The sequence below is a fragment of the Dromiciops gliroides genome, chromosome 3 (assembly GCF_019393635.1).
Source record: "Dromiciops gliroides isolate mDroGli1 chromosome 3, mDroGli1.pri, whole genome shotgun sequence".
In the NCBI taxonomy this organism is placed as follows: Eukaryota; Metazoa; Chordata; class Mammalia; order Microbiotheria; family Microbiotheriidae; genus Dromiciops; species Dromiciops gliroides.
This window is the reverse complement of record NC_057863.1, coordinates 566,064,640-566,083,578: the sequence shown is the minus strand read 5'-3', so window position 1 is coordinate 566,083,578 and position 18,939 is coordinate 566,064,640. Positions and strand designations below refer to the sequence as shown.

The 18,939-nt window shown below is 37.9% G+C and overlaps 1 protein-coding gene across 1 annotated transcript in view; it reads left to right on the top strand.

Moving 5' to 3' along the window:
• The window catches only part of LCP1 (lymphocyte cytosolic protein 1), a 115,293-nt gene that overhangs the window by 1,318 nt on the left and 95,036 nt on the right, over window positions 1-18,939 (top strand).

Here is an 18,939-nt window from a genome sequence, read left to right as displayed (position 1 = left end):
TATATATATATATATATATATATATATATATATATAGTCTAAGGAGGGAGGTAGGAGAGAAAAATATGCCTATTTAAGCAGATTTTTTAAATCATGGCAAAATGAGGGCCAGGATCTTGGGTTATTTTGCTTTTAATGTCTTTGAAAATATATTTTACCCTGAAAACTTTTGTAGTTCTCAGTTAGCCTAATGCTTGCCCTGTAAATTCCATTAAGAGAGTGGAGCAGTATGGACATGAAAATGATGCTCTGTGTATGATTAAGAAATGCTTTGTCACCCATGGGATCAAGCCTTCCCTCCTTTTTAGGCATTTTTCTTAGCAGAAAAATACTCATTTTACTAAAGAGTACTATTGACATAGTAACTTTTATGTGTGATTTCCACTTGTGAGTATTTTGTCCTGTTACACATTTTGAGAAAGGAGAGAGATTATAGAAAAGCCAGATTTCAGGAGTAGCCTACTAGACATACTTATAACATAACATGATACAAAGCATATACTAATGTCTATGTAAATAGTATACAAACTCCTGGTGCATCCGGAATGGTGAAATATTGTTTAGATTGACAAGACATTTCCAATTCTTTGTTTTAACACGTTTTTAAAAACAATATAGATTCTCCCTTCACCTAGGCAGAAAGGTGTGTGCTGGGCCTAGTTCAGGCTTCAAATCTGAACTCAGACACTTAACCAGCCTGTGTGACCTTGGGCAAGTTACTTAACCTTGGTATGGCTCAGTTTTCTCATCTATAAAATGGAAATAATAATAGTACCTACCTCACAGGGCTGTTGTGAGAACCAAATGAGATAATATTTGTAAAGCACTTAGCATGGTGGCTGGAACACAGTAGGCATTTAATAGATGCTTATTTAATTCCTTCCAAGTTTAAAGGAAATAGAGCATATAATTAGCTGAATTATTTGTTCTGTCAGTGTGTACAGTACTGTTGGGCATATCCACATCAGGCAACTTGTCAAACAAAGCCACAACAAAGCTCCAAGGTTATACACATCCTGAACCTTATGTATTGCTAAAATGAGATAAAAGCTTCATGCAAAAAGCAATTTGACCACCCCATATGTATAGTTATTGATTTTAACTAATGTGTGGGAAATGTATGGAGAACCTCTGATTTAAAAGATACTCTGATGGCTACATGAGAATAATGTAAGTAATTAGTACTAGAAATCTTTACAACTCTCCATCTACTCTCTATAAGAGACAGAAATTATTCTAACAGACTTAGGACTGATGTTAGCTAACATTTGGAATTTGCTGAATGATTTGTGCTTTTGTTATTATTTTACACTTTTAAAGTTCCTTAAAAACAAATTGTTGTATATAAAGGGAAGAGGTGAGGAAGATATCTGTATCTTTAGAATATTGGCAGTTTTTAAGAAGAGACATGACTTTGTTGGCCTCATTGGATATATGCATATTGGTAATGTGTTAATTCTTCATGTTGCTTGTGTTAATGCAGATATCATATAAGACTTTCTCTTTATAAACAACCAAGTACATTATTTTCTTACTGGCTGCTGATTGTTACAAAAGTTTTTTGTGGCCTAAACTTCAGTATTTATATTTGTTCTTTATTTTGATTCACCATCAGCTAACAGAGATGATTTTATTGTCTTAACTGTATTTTAATAAAATATTATTTTAAGTAGATGCTTTTCTGAGTTTTTTTCAATGTCCTCCTATACAGGTAACAATTTCTTTTCCTGCTGGAAGACTATTTGGCTAGATAATTTTCTTTTAGTTTCAAGATGATCAATATTCCTTTTCCCCTTCATTTTAGACAAGTCCATGGAGTACCTTTCAAGGGAAACATTATTTATAAGGCACTCTGGCAGAATAGTTAGATTAGATATTTAACAGAAACCAGTATTTTTCCCAATTATGAATGGAGGGAAAGTCTATTATTTCTTTTTTTAAAACAATTCTTTACTATAAGTCTAAGTAAAGGTTAAATTATAAGGGGTTTTTAAAACTTTTGATTTGGCATAAGATTAGAACTACATAAATACTTATTGATATTAATAAAAATATTGATATTTATTGTGGACTTACAAAGCATGTGACATAATATTCATTTTATCTTCAGAACTCTATGAGGTAGGTACTAGAAGTGTTAGGTCCATTTTGGGAATGTTGTTAGTTCATTTGCCCAATGATTGAATAGATAGGCAGTGTCAGAGATGGTATTCAAACCCACTTCTTTTTAGTGTTCTTTCCATTACTTTACTTGAAAGAATTCTTGTTTATTTGCATAGTAAGAAAATGTTCATCAGTGATGATTTTACTTAATCAAATGTCAGCAGCATCAAAAACACTGATTAGTGTTTACCTTTGTAATAATAACTCTATGGTAGATACCTTATCAAGTGATCTAAGATGGAGAGAATCCAGATTTTAGGGTTAGCAGGCCTTGAGTGATTATTTACTATGAAGCAGCATGAAGTAGGGACCCTAGTCAGCTTTTGTACTGTGTGACCCTGGGAGAGTAATTTCACTTCTTTGAGACAGTGTTTCCTCATCCTTAAATAATAGGTATAATAAATACTTGCGTTGTCTACTTCACAACATTGTTCTAATGGAAGTGTTTTATAAATTTGAAAACCCTTTTGAATATGAGACGCAATTGTTTTGAAGATCTGGAAACTGAGGTTCAGAGAATCTTTGGAAATAACCTGCCCAAGGACATTCTGTTAGTAGAGGCAGGAATAGAACCCAGGTTTCCTCTTTCTAGGGGGCAGCTAGGTGGTACAATAGAGTACCAGCCCTGAAGTCAGGAAGACTCGTCTTCATGAGTTTAAATCTGGCCTCAGACATTTCCTACTTATGTTACTCTGGGCAAGTCACTCAACCCTGTTTGCCTCAGTTTCCTCATCTGTAAAATGAGCCGGAGAAGGAAATGTTTCTTTGCCAAGAAAATCCCACCTCGGGTTAGAAGGAGTCGGACAACTGAAATGACTAACCAACAAATTCCTGTCTCTCAATCTAGAGTCCTTTTCCTTACAGTGAAAATACAGATGCAATTGAACAGAAAATACATATAGATAGTTGGTCACCCCTACACTAATTAAATAAAAATCATTATACACAAGAAGAGGGGTAAGTACTTCTTGTAAGGTTGACAGTGTCACTGGGATGCGACTAAATTTATATGAAGAAAAAGCATTAACAAAATTGACTATAATATGACAATCTGTTTTCTTTTTCCTGTCTCTTACTAGGGAGAAGTCAGTGTCAGTTCATATTATCTGTGATTATAGTATTATTTAAATAAGAAAATTAAATAGCTTCATTTCCCTTAAAGTTTAGTGTAAAAAGTTTTGCCCTCTTTGCTCAAAGTAATCTATAGTCTTTTACTTTATTTACCAAGTTTGTATGAATGGTTTACTTTTTCCTAAGATTTGTAATTCCCCCATTTCCCGATAATCACGGATATTATGAAAAAAGTAAATTAAGAAATATATGATTATGTCTTCTGTTTCCTTAGCATTAGCTTGGTGGCTATGATAGTCTACTTATAGCAAGAAAGGACCTCAGAGGTTATCTATCGGGTCCAGCCCAATTATTTTACAAATGGGAAACTCAGGTGTGGAGTGGTTAAGTGACTTGCTCAGGGTCATACATCTTGTAAGTGTCTGAGGCAGGATTCAAATTCAGCTTTTTCTGACTCCAAGTCTAGTACTCTACATATAAAACCACCTAGCTGCTAGCACAAATGGCATCATCATAATTTGAAGATAAGAGGAAAGACTATATACACTAATATATTACTATTGCTTTGCTAATTTTTCCCAGCCACCAAGGAAATCATATGTTTCACTGGATCTCAGCAACCTACATGTAGGCACTAACTGATATTATAATGTTGAGGAAGAAGCAAGTGCTGGATTGGAAGTCAGGGGACCTGAGTTCAAATTTTGACTTTGGGACCTTGAACAGATTATTTTGACTCTCTAGGTCACTGTTTCCTTATTTGTAAAATAAGAGGATTAATTAGAATGTTCCCTAAATTGCTTCCAATTCCAAAATCTGCTAATCTCATGATATTAATAGAGCCTGGAAAAGGTTCAGTGATCTAATGAATGAGTCATATACTTTTACTCACGTGAGTTGGCCAGTGCTGCTTTAAGCATACTTACCTAGCCTGAATTTCAACTAGTAGCCTATAGTTAAAAGCCTCCTTGTTCTCACTTTCCTCAGAACCAGCTGGTTTCTTCACATTCTAACAAAAGAGTAAAGGATTGTAATATGGAACCCCTTTAAACAGCTTAAGGAAATAAAGTTATATAAGAGCTGTAATCCTTGGGCTTTTTCTGTGAATTGGAATGTGCTCTATAGAACAGTTTTAAGCAGTTTACATTTTTCCACACATGGTGGTGGACCTCTCTTGGGACTCATGTCTGTCAAATGAGGGGTTTGGATTCATTAGATGGTCTCCCAGGGCCCTTCCAGCCTATCTATCTATCTGTGATCTCACAGGTACCTCAACCCTGTGAGGTAGGCAGGAATTAATTACTAGCCCCAATTTTGGCATGAGTAAGGGTCCCCCGAATCTGCTTACTCATTTATAAATAAAGAGGTTCAATTAGATGATCTCAAAGGACTTTCCTAGCTCTTAAGATTCTAGGTCAAGTAAACTGCCCAAGATTATGTAGCCATTTAGTGGAAAGGTCCAAACTGGAATCCAGGTCTTTTGACTCGTAGTCTGATCTTGGGTGCTAAACAATCTACTGGGTCATTGGGGCCTGGGGTTGCTCTTTTTATTTGTGACCTAGAATTTGAAGCTTATGAGGAATGAGTGAGTATTCAAAAGTTTCATGTTTATTTTCTGTTCTGCCCTCATAAAACACCTGAAATATTTAGAAAGTACTTCATATAAGAACAAAGTGTTTATTAATGGAATATTCTTTAGCTTGGGCTGTTCAAAGCACTTTGGAGACTATTCAGCCCATAAGTAAGAGTTTGTTGCCCTGGAGAGTAAATAGGAACAGATAATTTCCAAACCTTTGAGGAAGAAATGTGTCTCCCAGATGTTCCTGCTCATGATAATTACAGTAACACTTCTATTAATAAAGAAGATGTATTCTGATGGCATTTTATTTTCATAAACTTTGTTATTAGAGATAGAAAAATATAGGAAGTAGAGCAATAAATTCTGGTATGTGAATTTCCTCTGTATTTCATTGGGGATTCCTTTCTCTGAAATGCCAAGGGGTAAAGGGGGCACTTTTCCCCCTTCTAGATAGCATGAGATGCTCCTTTTCTTCTCTGCTTCTGCCCTGCCAAGCCTACTGTTCCTCCTTAGTGTGGTGAAAACAACATTGGATCAGGAGTTGAGGCCTCTATTCAAATCCCAGCTTTGTCACTTACTAGTTGTATGACTTTTTTTTTTAGGTTTTTTTTTTTTAAGTTGTGTTACTTTGGGCAAGACACAATACTCCTTTAGGCCTCTTGGATGAGGATGTTGAACCTTAAAGTCCTCTCCAGCTCTAACTCTGTGTTATTCTCCCTTCCTGGGAGCTAGCACCTTTTCATATATTCCAGGGAAAGAGGGCTGTGACTTATGTCACTCATCTCCGCTGACTGCTGCAGAGTTCTCTTCTGTCTATTGAAATATTCCCTCACCTATTTGTAGGCCTCTAGACTGCTTCAGTCTAGGCAACTACCTTTTTGAACATAGGATAGCAAAGGCACAGAATTTTACCTCCTCCTCTGCCTTCACCAGGACCCTGTATCAAACATAGCATCCGCCATCTTCTTTCTCAACCAATAGTTGTACCTACCCAACCCTGAACTGACTAGAACTTCTTCATCTGTCCCCCCAAGTCTTAAAAGAATATTATTTCTAATTATTGGTTAACTTGAAGAATTGGTTTACCCCAATGTTCCCACTTCTGAAAAATAAAAACATTACCTTACCTACTCCATCATTAATGCCAAGGCATATCTGAAGGTGAAATATCTTATATTTCAAATAAAAATGACACCAGTGAATAGAATGTAAACAAAGCAAAGATAAGTCACAGATCATAGTAATATCGACTCTAAAACCTGATGTGATCTCTTTAGCAAGTTGGTCTCCTTAGAACATATGATAGGAAACTTGATTCACCTACTGGTGATTATTGCATCCTAAAGTAATCCACAATATTCTTTATCAACCAAATGTTTTGGTACCACATTCAAATAGTCTACAGTAGATAGATATGATCATGGGGAAACTAATCTCACAAATTTCACCAATTTGTTATTTTCTAGGGGGTGGGTGGGAATCACATCAAAAAGAGGTCCGCCTCATTTAAATACAAAGGCAGTATGATCTAATGGAAAGAACGTTGGATTTGGGGGCAAAGACCTGAGTTCAAGCCTTACCTGTTCTGCTTCCTACTGTATGACATTAGGAAAATCTCTTCACCTCTCTAGACTTCAGTTTCCTTGTTTCTAAAATGAAGGAGTTGGATCACATGACTTATACTGTCTCCTCAAACTCTAAATTCCATGATCCTGTGATCTGATTGATCAAAAAATGGTTCAGAAGCCCTCAAAATATACATGTACTGTGTAAGTGTGGATTTTAGGGGCTATAAACCATTCAGTTAGTGAGCATTTAATAAATACTTGGTGATTGTTTGGAGAAGGGAAGCTATAGTGGAGAAGAACCCCAAAACAAATGATTTGCTGGCTTCTATATCAGGGACTGGTAAACTGGTAAATACTTTAACAACTGTCTCTTGGAAGTGGGGAGAGGTGGGGAAGAAATATACACACAAGGCCAACTTTTAAGTTTAATCTACATTATTATCAATTAAATTAGAAATATTATGTTATTAATAATCTGCATTATTATATTTAATCTACATTATTAATAGTTTCTCTATTACCATCTTATATCTAGAAACCAACCAAAAAATAAATCAAGCCTTGATGTGTGCAGCCTTTGCCTATTTCCAAGGCTCATACTGAAAATTTGACAGTCAGCTCTTACACTCCTCCTTGTTCTATATTATTGAAAAATCACACCTGTACTGCAAATACACCTATTTATAGGTCTCTTTGGACCTTTTGATTTGTTTTATATATATATATATATATATATATATATATATAATTTTTTTTTTTTTGGTGGGGCAATGAGGCTTAAGTGACTTGCCCAGGGTCGCACAGCTAGTAAGTGTCAAGTGTCTGAGGCTGGATTTGAACTCAGGTCCTCCTGAATCCAGGGCTGGTGCTTTATCTACTGTGCCACCTAGCTGCCCCCTGTTTAATGTGTTTCTTGAAAAGATCTTAAAAGGCCTTCTAACAGTTCTTTCACATTCCTTTATTCACATATCCTGCTTGCCTCAGTTTCCTCATCTGGAAAAGGAAATGGCAAACCACCCCAGTGTCTTTGCCAAGAAAACCCCAAAAAGCACCATGTGACATGACTGAACAACAATGTACTCTGATATTATATACACTGGTTTTTTGTTTTTTGTTTTTTTTTTGGGGGGGGGCAATGAGGGTTAAGTGACTTGCCCAGGGTCACACAGCTAGTAAGTGTCAAGTGTCTGAGGTCAGATTTGAACTCAGGTCCTCCTGAATCCAAGACCAGTGCTTTATCCACTGCACTACCTAGCTGCCCCTTATATACACATTAAGAAGGAGAGTGTGACTTTCCCAACATCATATGGCCAATCAATGCCGCAATCAGAACCTAATTTATAGATTCAGGCTTCTATTCTTTCTAATGGACAGTGCTATGCTAAAATAGAAAGATTTCATCAACATGTTATCATTTATCAAATAAAAGAAACTAATTATTCTACTGAGGCAGAACCAGCCTGGAAAGAGCACTGAAATTGGTGTCAGGAAGTGTAGTAATCTACTCCCAGCTGGAACATTACTTCTCTGTGTGATCTTAAAACACGTCCCTTCCCCACTATGAGCTTTAGTTTTCTCATCCGTAAAATGAGGGTGGACTAGATCATCTTTAAGGTCCTTTAGCATTATGAGTTCTGTTTCTGACAGAAGCACCAAGGGATCAGGGTTCCATAGCAGTACTTTCAAAGGTGTTTTGCTATGTCTTAAAACTTTTAAAAACTTTTTTAAACCATTTTTTGACCCATGATTTCATGGGTTATAGGAATTCCCAATCAGGAAATTCCCTATACCTATGAAGATCAACACCTGGTAGGGAATTAGAGAGTTGTCATGGGCACTGAGAGATTATAGTTTTTAGTTTCCTTTAATAACTGTTATGGCCCTAACATTAGAGAATTTATCCCAACCCTTCTTAAGCTGATTGATTGTTCCACTCCTCTGTACCACCTCTTAGGGAAGCTAAGTGGTGCAGTAGATAGAACTCCAGACCTGGAATCAGGAAGACCTCAATTCAAATGTGGCCTCAGACATTTACTAGCTGTATGGCCCTGGACAAGTCACTTGTCTCAGTTTGTGTCAGTTTCCTCATCTGTAAAATGAGCTGGAGAAGGAAATGTGGCAAACTACTCCAGTATCTTTGCCAAGAAAACCCTACAGGGTCACAGAAAGTCAGACATGACTGAAAGGACTGAACAACAACCACTTCCTTTCAGGATAATGTTTCCTAAAAATAGAACCTGATTTGAAATAGCTCATGTTTATTATTATGAATAATTTACAAAGCACTTTATAATTATTCTCATTTGACCATTACAACAAATCTGTAAAGCAGTAATTTGGAGTAACAGTATGCTAAGTTCTGGGGATACAAAGAAGGGCAAAAATAGTCCCTGTCTTTAAGGTACTCACAGTCTTAATGGAGGATATGACAGGGAAATAACTATGTGTACAGGATAAATTGGAGATAATCTTAGAGGAAAGACACTAGCAATGGGGGTGCAAGAGGAAAAGCTTCTTACAGAAGGTGGGATTTTAGGAGAGACCCAAAGGAAGGCAGGGAAGTCAATGTAGGGGTGAGGAGAAAGAACATTCCAGGCACTGGGGACAGCAGGTGTAAATTCACACAGTTAGGATATGGGGTGCCATGGTGAGGAATAGTATGATAGGTTAGTGTAGCAGGATCAAAGAGTACAGGCAGCATAGTCAAGTATGAGAAGACTGGAAAGGTAGGAAAGAAGCCAGGTTATCAAAGACTTTAAAAGCCAAGAGAGTTGTGGCAACTGAAATGTATGAGTGGATTTGTCCATTTTCCTAAAATCACATAGCTACTGTAAGGGGCTAAAATTCTAGATAGTCTGTCTAAAACATCCAATGAGTGGTCACCAATAAATTATAAGCTTTAGCAAGAGGTTAGACTTTTAAGCATTTAGTAAGGAGAATAAGAATTTGGTGAAGAGAGAGAGAAAGGCCTAGATTCATCTCTCTATCAAAGGGAGAGCGCATCTTTAGCTCCACTCTCAACCAGAGTCCTGAGGAAAAAGAGCGAGAGCACCAGCCTCACCCCTTCTTCCTCCCACAAGCAAACGTCACTTCCTGACGCCAAAGAAAAGCCGCATGGCCTTGCCCTCAGAGGTCTTCTCCTCATGGCGGAGCTTTCCTATGGTAAGTCTCCAGCAGGGGGCATCGTTCCAATCATTACACTACTAAGTAGCAGAATCAAGAGTTGAACCCAAAGCTTTCTGATGAAAAATGTTGTTCTCTTGCTACTATTTCATTCTGTTCTTTTATAAATAATGGATCCCTTTATTTATTGAACCACTAACTTTCAAAATCACCAGCTTGAATGAAAAACCTCTAGTTTGGGATTTTTATAAAGTTCATATTGTGCCCTATGTCTAGCTTTCATAATTTTATAAATTTAGGTCAAATTTCCCCATAGCTTTCCTTTTGTAAAATTTTTTTTTTGTTGCTGTTTGTTTGTTTGTTTGTTTTGTGAGGCAGTTGGGGTTAAGTGACTTGACCAGGGACACACAGCTAGTAAGTGTTAAGCGTCTGAGGCCGGATTTGAACTCAAGTACTCCAGACTCCAGAGCTGGTGCTCTATCCACTGCGCCATCTAGCTGCCCCTGTTTGTTTGTTTTTGATGCAATCAGTATTAAGCAACTTGGCCAGGGTCTAATAAATGTCTGAGGCTGAATTTGAACTTAGGTCTTCCTGACTCCAGGGCTAGTGTTCTATCCACGGTGTCACCTAGCTGTCCCTTAGCTTTCTTTTCTATTGACTTAATATTCATAGCTATCTTCACACACTCACACACACACATACACACACACACACACACACCCCTTCTTGTTGGTAGGAAAAAACCACTGATCTGAGTAGGAAACCTGGATTATGGTCAAAGCTGCACACTGATTCCTCTATTTAACTTTGAACAACTCATAACTTTGCCAAACAAGGTTTAGTAAGACATGGAGTGAGTCACTTAACCTCTTGAGGCCTCAGTTTCCTCCTTGGTTAATTGTCAGCCCTGTCTTCAAAAGAAGACAATGTGCAAGACTAGGAAGGTAACAGTCTTGCTGTACTTTGCCTCTTCAATTTTATGCACCACCTTTTAGACCTGCCATTGATAAGTGGAGCATAGACAGAGGAAGGCAATCATGGTGGTGCCATATTGTGATTAGTTGAAGAAACTACAGATATTTAGCCTAGGGAAGAGAAAATGTGGTGGGATTTGGAGGGGGTAAGGGGTGGGGAGTGGGTCTGGATAGATGTCTTTGAGTATCTGAAGTGATGTTACCTGGAAGAGAGATCAATCAGATTTGTTCTACATGATCCCTGAAGGCAAAACTAGGACCAGTAGCTGGAGGTTGTAAAGATACAATTTTTTTTTGCAGGGCAGTGAGGATTAAGTGACTTACCCAGGGTCACACAGTTAGTAAATGTCAAGTGCCTGATGCTGGATTTGAACTCAAGTCCTTCTGAATCCAGGGCCAGTGCTTTATCCACTGTGCTACCTGGCTACCCCCACTACTAGCTAGCTGCCCTCAAGAGGCGATTTTTGACTTGATATAAGGGAAATCTCCCTAACAATTAGGCATCAAAACCTAGAATGGATGACTTCCAGAAGTACACATTTTTCTAGGTGTTTTGCTGATGCAAAGGCTAGATAACTGTCAGATATAGAGTCAAAAAGATTCTTGTTCAGTTACAGATTGAGCTAGATAACCACTGAAGTTCCTGCCAATTTACAGATTCTGTGATTCTGAAGATTTGTCATAGGACCCAATGAGCTAGATAATAGATGTGAAAGGGCTCAGAACAGTCTAATTTACCTTACATATTTCCATACATATATTTTCACATTTTTGGTATTGGAGCTAGTATTTAATAATCGATTACTTCATAGAATTAATTCAATTCAACATACTCTCAACAAGCACCTGCTATTTCAAGACACTGGAAATAGAAAGAAAGACTTGTCTACTTCTGGAAGTTATCCATTGTACATTTTGATGCCTAATTGTCAGGGAGATTTCCCTTATATCAAGTCAAAAATTGCCTTTTTATAACCTCCAGCCACTGTTCCTAGTTTTGCATTCAGGGACAAAGTAGAACAAATCTGATCCCTCTTCCAGTTAACCTGTTGGGTATTTTTTTAAACCAGACCTGTGATTTTTTTTTAAATATAGGGAATTCTCAATGAGAAAATTTCCTCTAACAATGCAGATGAGCACCTATTAGGCAATTTAGAATCTTAGAGAGTTACCTGGGGGTGGAAATTATGAGGAATTATGTGTGTGATCTATGACTCAGTCCCCACTTTCTCCTTGGGGCACTCAGGTTCTGTACTGGGTTCCTGAGTGGAGGATTACCCCACAGTGTGAGGGTAAGGTCAGGCTTTTCCCTATTTTTCTAGGCCATTATGACCCCACTCCAGAATAACTCTCTCCCAAACCGTATCCACAAGAACAACATATATTGAGCCCTTTCATTCCTCAGGTATGAAGGGGAAGAGAAATTAAGTGTTCTGTGTGTGTGTATGTGAGTGTGTGTGTGTGAGTGTGCCAGAGCCAATAACAGCTATTTGTGATAAAAATGAAGTTTCTTCTCCTTTGAAGGTGAGAGCCCTCTCTCTCTCTCTCTCTCTCTCTCTCTCTCTCTCTCTCTCTCTCTCTCTCTCACACACACACACACACACACACACACACACACACAATCTGTGGATACACAGGCTAATTTCAGCAGGCAGAGAAGTATTAACAAGTAGGAAGATGGGGAAGGATGGAAGGATGTCAGGTGGAATGTCATTTGAACTGAACTTTGAAGGGAAGTGTGGATTCTAAAGGCAGAGATGAGGAGAAAGAACATTCTAGGCCTGAACGATGTCACATGCAAAGGCACAGAGATGGCAAATGGAATGTTGGGTGTGAGGAATGGCAATTAGGTCAATTTGACTGGATCAGAGAGTGTGTGAAGAGGAGTACAAAGTTGGAAAGGTAGGCGAGAGCGATATGGTGACATTCTTTAAAAGGCCAAAAGAGAAGCTTCTCTTAGATCCTGAAGGTAATTCTGTTTTCTAGCTTAAATGCCATTTCTTCCATGAAACTTCCTTGATTTTCATAGCTTAAATAGATTTCTCTTGTCTTTAGTAATATTGTATTTTATTAATAATAATATAGGGACAGCTAGATGGCGCAGTGGATAGAGCACCGGCCTTGGAGTCAGGAGTACCTGAGTTCAAATCCAGCCTCAGATACTTGACACTTACTAGCTGTGTGACCCTGGGCAAGTCACTGAACCCCAATTGCCTCACAAAATATATATATATAGTATTATACAAATAATAATGCTTTATATCTGTGTCATATATTATAATACTAAAGATAATATAATATGATATATCTGTAGTGTTATAATATATGTTATCTATAGAATATATAATACTATACTTAATATAATACTATCATATATAGCATATAATAACATAGTATTATGTATAATAGGACAGGTAGGTAGCACAGTGGACAGAACACTGGCCTTGAAGTTGGGAAGACCTGAGTTCAAATCCCACCTCAGATACTTACTAACTGTGGGACCCTGAGTAAGTCACTTAATCCCAATTGCCTTAAACATTCAAGGCCATCTCCGGTTGTCTTGATATCTATCTTGCCACTATACCCAGATAGTCCTGGAGGAGAGAGTGAGGTTAGTGACCTTCCATAGCCCTGCCTCACTTAAATCCAATTTACTGGAAGTAATGACATCACCCTGATGTCATGGTCCTCTTTGAGAATGAAGGACAGGGGGCAGCTAGGTGGCGCAGTGGATAAAGCACCAGCCCTGGATTCAGGAGTACCTGAGTTCAAATCCGGCCTCAGACACTTGACACTTACTAGCTGTGTGACCCTGGGCAAGTCACTTAACCCCCATTGCCCCGCCCAAAAAAAAAAAAAGGAGAGAGAATAAAGGACAAACAACAACTATATATAATATAATACTTTATTATAGGCACCTATCATATTCTAATGTCATATTTCTGTATACAGCTTATCTCATCCCTCTCTGCTAGAATATAAACTCCTTGAAACAAAGGCCATATTTTATTTATCTTGATATCTCCTTGATATCACCCAGCATAGTACAATACATATAGCACCTGCTTTTTAAGCGTTTGCTGAATCAGTGAGTGAATGAATAAATGAATTCCAAGAGACAGCTGGCCTGAAGAATAAGAGAGTAAAGACAGAAAGTCTTGGGATAAAATAATGCATGGTAGATCCTCCCATTTGCGTTAGGCTAAGAGAAATCAAGTCCATTCTGGCAAAGGAGGAAAGAAAAATGAAATGTCAGATATAAATAAATTGGATTGCAGGATCCTAGGATTTTGTTTGATCAGAATGTTAGATATCATCTAGTCCATCCTCCCTCATTTAATGGATGAAGAAACAATCTCCAGGGCAGCTAGATGGCGCAGTGGTTAAAGCACTGGCCCTGGACTCAGGAGTACCTGAGTTCAAATCCGGCCTCAGACACTTGATACTTACTAGCTGTGTGACCTTGGGCAAGTCACTTAACCCCCATTGCCTAAAAAAAAAAAAAAAAGAAACAATCTCCATGCGATTACTTGATTTGTTCCAAGTCATAAAGCTAGTTGGTGGCCCAACTTATATGAGAACTCAGGTCTCCCCACTTCCAGTCCACTGCTCTTTCCACTACATATACCTATTCATTATCTGTAAGGTTCATTTTGTTGATCAGAAGACTTGTATGGTCCAGCCTGTGCTTTTGAACTAATACTTTGGTAGCTGTGTGGAGAATGAAATAGAATGGGGGAAAGACTTGGGTTGAGGAGATTAAATAGGATATTATGGTAGTAGAAGTGAGAGGGGATGAGATCTTGAACTAGGATGGCAACATTTTAAGTAGAATGAAGATCAAAAATTCAAGAAATGTTGGGGAATGTAGAATTGATAAGATGATAATTAGATAGCATGATAAGGCAAAGATGATGGGAATTTTGAACCAACGTAGCTTGGCATTGATAGAAATAGGGAAATTTGTAAAGAAGAGTAGATTTTTGGGGAAAGAAAATGAATTCTCCTTTAGACATATGAGTTTGAATTGCCTATGGGACATGCAGTTGAACATGGCAATAGGCTATCATCACATAGATAAAGATATAGGAAAGAAGACTGAGGAGTGGTCATATAGGTAGGGGGAGAATAACAACAACAAAAAAGCAAAAGAACATTGTCATGAAAACTCAGAAAGAAAGATCAACAGAAGAGGGTTGTAAATAGTTTCAAATGTATTAAGATCAATAATGATAAAGTTGAGAAAAGGCCATTGTATTAAGAGATAATTAAGAGATGATTGACAACTTTGGAAAGAATTTCAGATGAGTGATGAGCTCAGAAGTCATATTCCAAGAGACTGAGAAGCAAGAGAGGAAGTGAAGGTAATGAGAGCAAACTTTTTTTTTCCCCCCAGGAGTGGAGCAGTGGAAGGCAGGAGAGGTGGAGAGGTAAAGGATCAGTCCTTGAGAGACAGTAGGGTTAAGTGAGGATTTTTTTTTTAAGATTAAGATTTCATGGACATATTTGCAGGCCACAAAGAGATAAACTAATAGATAGGGAGAGATAGAAGATTAGAGAAAGGAGTACTGATTCTGGAGACAGTCTGCTTTAGACAGTAAAAAGGGATAAGATCAAAGGTATAAGGAGAATAGTTGATCTTGATGTATGAAATGATTTCATCAAAAATTAGAATAAAGGAAGAGAGAATGGGCACATGATGTCAAGGAGTTTTGAGATATAGAATAGGAAAGAAGAAAGAGTTCAAGATAAATGGTTCATTTTCTCAATAAATTATGAGGCGAGGTCCTCAACTAAGAGGGTAGAGGGAGAGAGTGGTATGGAAGGCTTGATGTATTAAGAGAAAATTTGGAACTCTCCTTAGGTGATAAAGAAGAATGATGAGAATGAGGAGGTAAAGAAGAAGGCCTGGAAGAGGACAAAGAGAAGGAGAAAGTTGGGAAGGAAATTAGGTCTAAATTTCAAGGTGCTAAAGAGGTGAAGAGACTCTTCCAGGGGAGTTGGCCACAGGAACTACTAGATAAAACAACAAAGTAGCAACAATCTTGTTTTCAGGGATATGAAGATCATGAGGAATTTTACAGTGACCTACATAGAGTTCATGATGTTTATCTACCCACCACAACTAAGTAAATGTTGATCTTGTTCAAGGTACAGGATAGTCTTCTTCCTAGAAGAGGAGGGAAAAGAGCTGGAAGAATGTATTTCCACAATCAAGTGTTCCTTTGGAAGAAGAACTTCAATATGAAGACAAAGGAAAAGGATCTGAAAAGGCAGAAGAGAATTCTGACCCATGTCAGTAGGTTCAGAATATGAGGAGACTTGCATGAACTGAAGCAAAATGGAGAGAACAGAACCCAAAGAACAATAAATAGGGGGCAGCTAGGTGGCTCAGTAAATAAAGGCACCAGCCCTGGATTCAGGAGGACCTGAGTTCAAATCCAGACTGAGACATTTGACACTTACTATCTGTGTGACCCTGGGCAAGTCACTTAATCCTTATTGCCCTGGGGGAGGGGAAAAACCAAAAACAATAAATACAATGTGAGGAGGTTGGAGGGTGAAAGAATATGATATAAAATAAGAAAGAAAAAAGTGCTCACTGAATATTTGGAGCTAAGTAACAGATATAAAGCTTTTACAAATGAAGAGGAAGCTGACCTTCTGAGGAAGAAATAGCTACTTATCCTTCAGGGAATAATGATATGCATTCATTAGTAGTGAAAGATGATCCAGCAAGGGTCAAAAGAAGAAAATATGAATAGTGGTTGTTGTTCATCATTCCCTGATGAGGGATATTAAGGCAGCTTTTTTGTTGATCTGATGATAACAGTAAAGAAGTCTTCTATCTTCACATGGTATATATGTAAATTGTGACAGAATCTTTCAAAGTACATCAAATCTTGTGACAACCATCCACTTCTGGTATTACGTATGGGCAGAAATCATAGTGCTAAAATAAGTCTAGAAAGTGTTGCTAAAATTAGTCTTAGGCAAGAACTAAGCCCTTAACATACAAATAGCATTTTCATCACTTTTGCCAATTGAAGGAAAGGACTTAGTAAAAGAAAGACAGATTAGGGAAGTGAGTAGTGGTTAAGAAAATGGTGTCTGAGGAGAGGATTTGACAATCTGTCCTGCAGTTTAAAATATGGGAATGGCAACAGCATGGCCAGGGATGGAGTATAGCAAAAATGGATTGGTAAGAAAGTGTTGAAGGCAGTGGATAGAATACTGGGCCTGGAGTCAGGAAGGTCTTAGTTCAAATCCTGGCCTCAGACACTCACTAGCTGTCAAGTCACTAGAGGTCAAGTCACTTAACCTCTGTTTACCTTAATTGCTGGAGAATGAAATGGCAAACTACTCCACTATCTCATACAGGGTCATGAAGAGTCAGACACAACTGAACAACAATGACAACAACTAAGTGTTTGCCAAACAAAGATCTAATATATAGGAAAATATTATTTGTAACACTTTTTATAGTAGCAAAGAACTGAAAGCAGTGGGTACCCATTAACTGGGGACTAGCTTAACAGTGGTATATAAATGCAATGAAATATAATTGTGCAGAAAGATTTGATAATCAAAGGAATTCAGAATGTAGTACATAGGCATTGAACGCAATCTCTCAACCCCTACTTGAACTTCTGGGTTAGATCCCAAATCTCAGATTATATCTCCCCTCATAGTTCTAGGAGTAACCCTGAAGGGCTGGGGGATATTTTCTAAGTACCATTGCATTTGGGCCCTAATCCTTTACCCCTTCCCCCAATATCAAATGCCAGTTAACTTCTCACTATTATCAATAAATCAACTGTTCTCTCTTTAATATCAATTAACTAATTAACATCAACTACCTTTTACAAAGGGATATTTACCGAGAAAATACAGTAAAAAAAGAAGACAAAAATCTCCCATATAGAGAATACATTGTATTCTACCATTTTGGTCCCTGGGGAAAGTGAATTCAAACATAAATGTTTCTACAAACATTCCCTCCACCGTGATCATTTTTGAGTGTAGCATAGCTGGTGGAGCAGTCTTTATTTTTTATCTGGGGACTGATGTCTTGGGAATTGAGTCAATTCGTTGTTGGGATGGGTCAAGTAGGTTTCTCCTCAGGGCTGAATCCACATTAGATTTGGCTTCAGTAGCTACTTTCAGACTTTGCTATAGATTCCTATTGCTGGACTTCTGGTGGCTTTTTCAACATTTCAGAGATCACAAGGTCATAACTTGGCCCAGTCTGTCTCCAATACTCATTCACCTATTTTGGGGAAAGAATAGATATAAAGATACAAAAGAATTCATATACATAGTGACCAGGTGGGCATAGGGCTTCTCAGCCTCACAGCACTTCTTGCCTTACTTGCCACTAGGTAAACAGAAAGAGACTTCAACTGTTTTAACCTTTTGTTTGCATGTTCACCTTTTACTTAGCTAGCTGTTAAGTAGCTTTTCATAATGATGCAGCAGGATGACAAGAAGCAGTCACTTTATACCTGAACTACTCTGAAAAGAGATGGAAAACAACCATTCCTCCATGATATATTTCTGGAGTCAGGCTCACCAGGAATCCAATTGGTTTGCTGCAAGCAGGTATTGGACTCTAATTGGCCATTTCCATCCATTACCAGAAAAACGTGGGAAGATTTCTATGAACTGATGCAGAGTGAAAGGAGCAAAACTGAAATAATAGTGTATACCATTGCTATACCAGTGTAAATTAAAAGATCTCTAACAGAGATCCCAACTGAGTAACTGAGAAACCAAATATGGTCTCTGAAAACAGAAAAATGAAACATACTTACCATGTCATAGCAGAGAGGCCTAGGACTATCGAGGCAGAATGTTGTATACATTGCCAACTGTGGTCACTGCTTTGTTGTTTTTCTGTTACAAGGTTTAAACAGAGGTAGAAGAGGATCCTCTCTCTGTCTTCTCCCCAAATAACCATGACATAAGAACAAAAGACATCAATACAAAAGAGATGTATGTGTCCAAAGTCTTGAAAATCCAATAAAAAGTATTTTAATTTGATAAAGAAAAGGGGAGGTAGAAAAGCGTTTATGTATATTTACCAAACTAGTTAGAAGAATAGCAGGAGAACTTTACAGAAGACAAGATCCAAGAAAGAGCCAGTAATTAAAACACTTGACCTCTGGTATCTGCACAAATACAAAAGGCATAGGCAAAGTGAATTGGAGAGCCAGGCCAGGCTTATTCCATTTTGCTGCTCTAAAAACATGGGTGTGTTGGGGCAGCTAGGTGGCATAGAGCACTAGCCCTGGAGTCAGGAGTACCCGAGTTCAAATCTGGCCTCAGACACTTAACACTTACTGGCTGTGTGACCCTGAGCAAGTCACTTAACCCCAATTGCCTCACCCCAAAAAACAAAAAAACATAAAAACATAGGTGTGGTTTATAGGTAAATATATTATTTTATAATCAATAATTT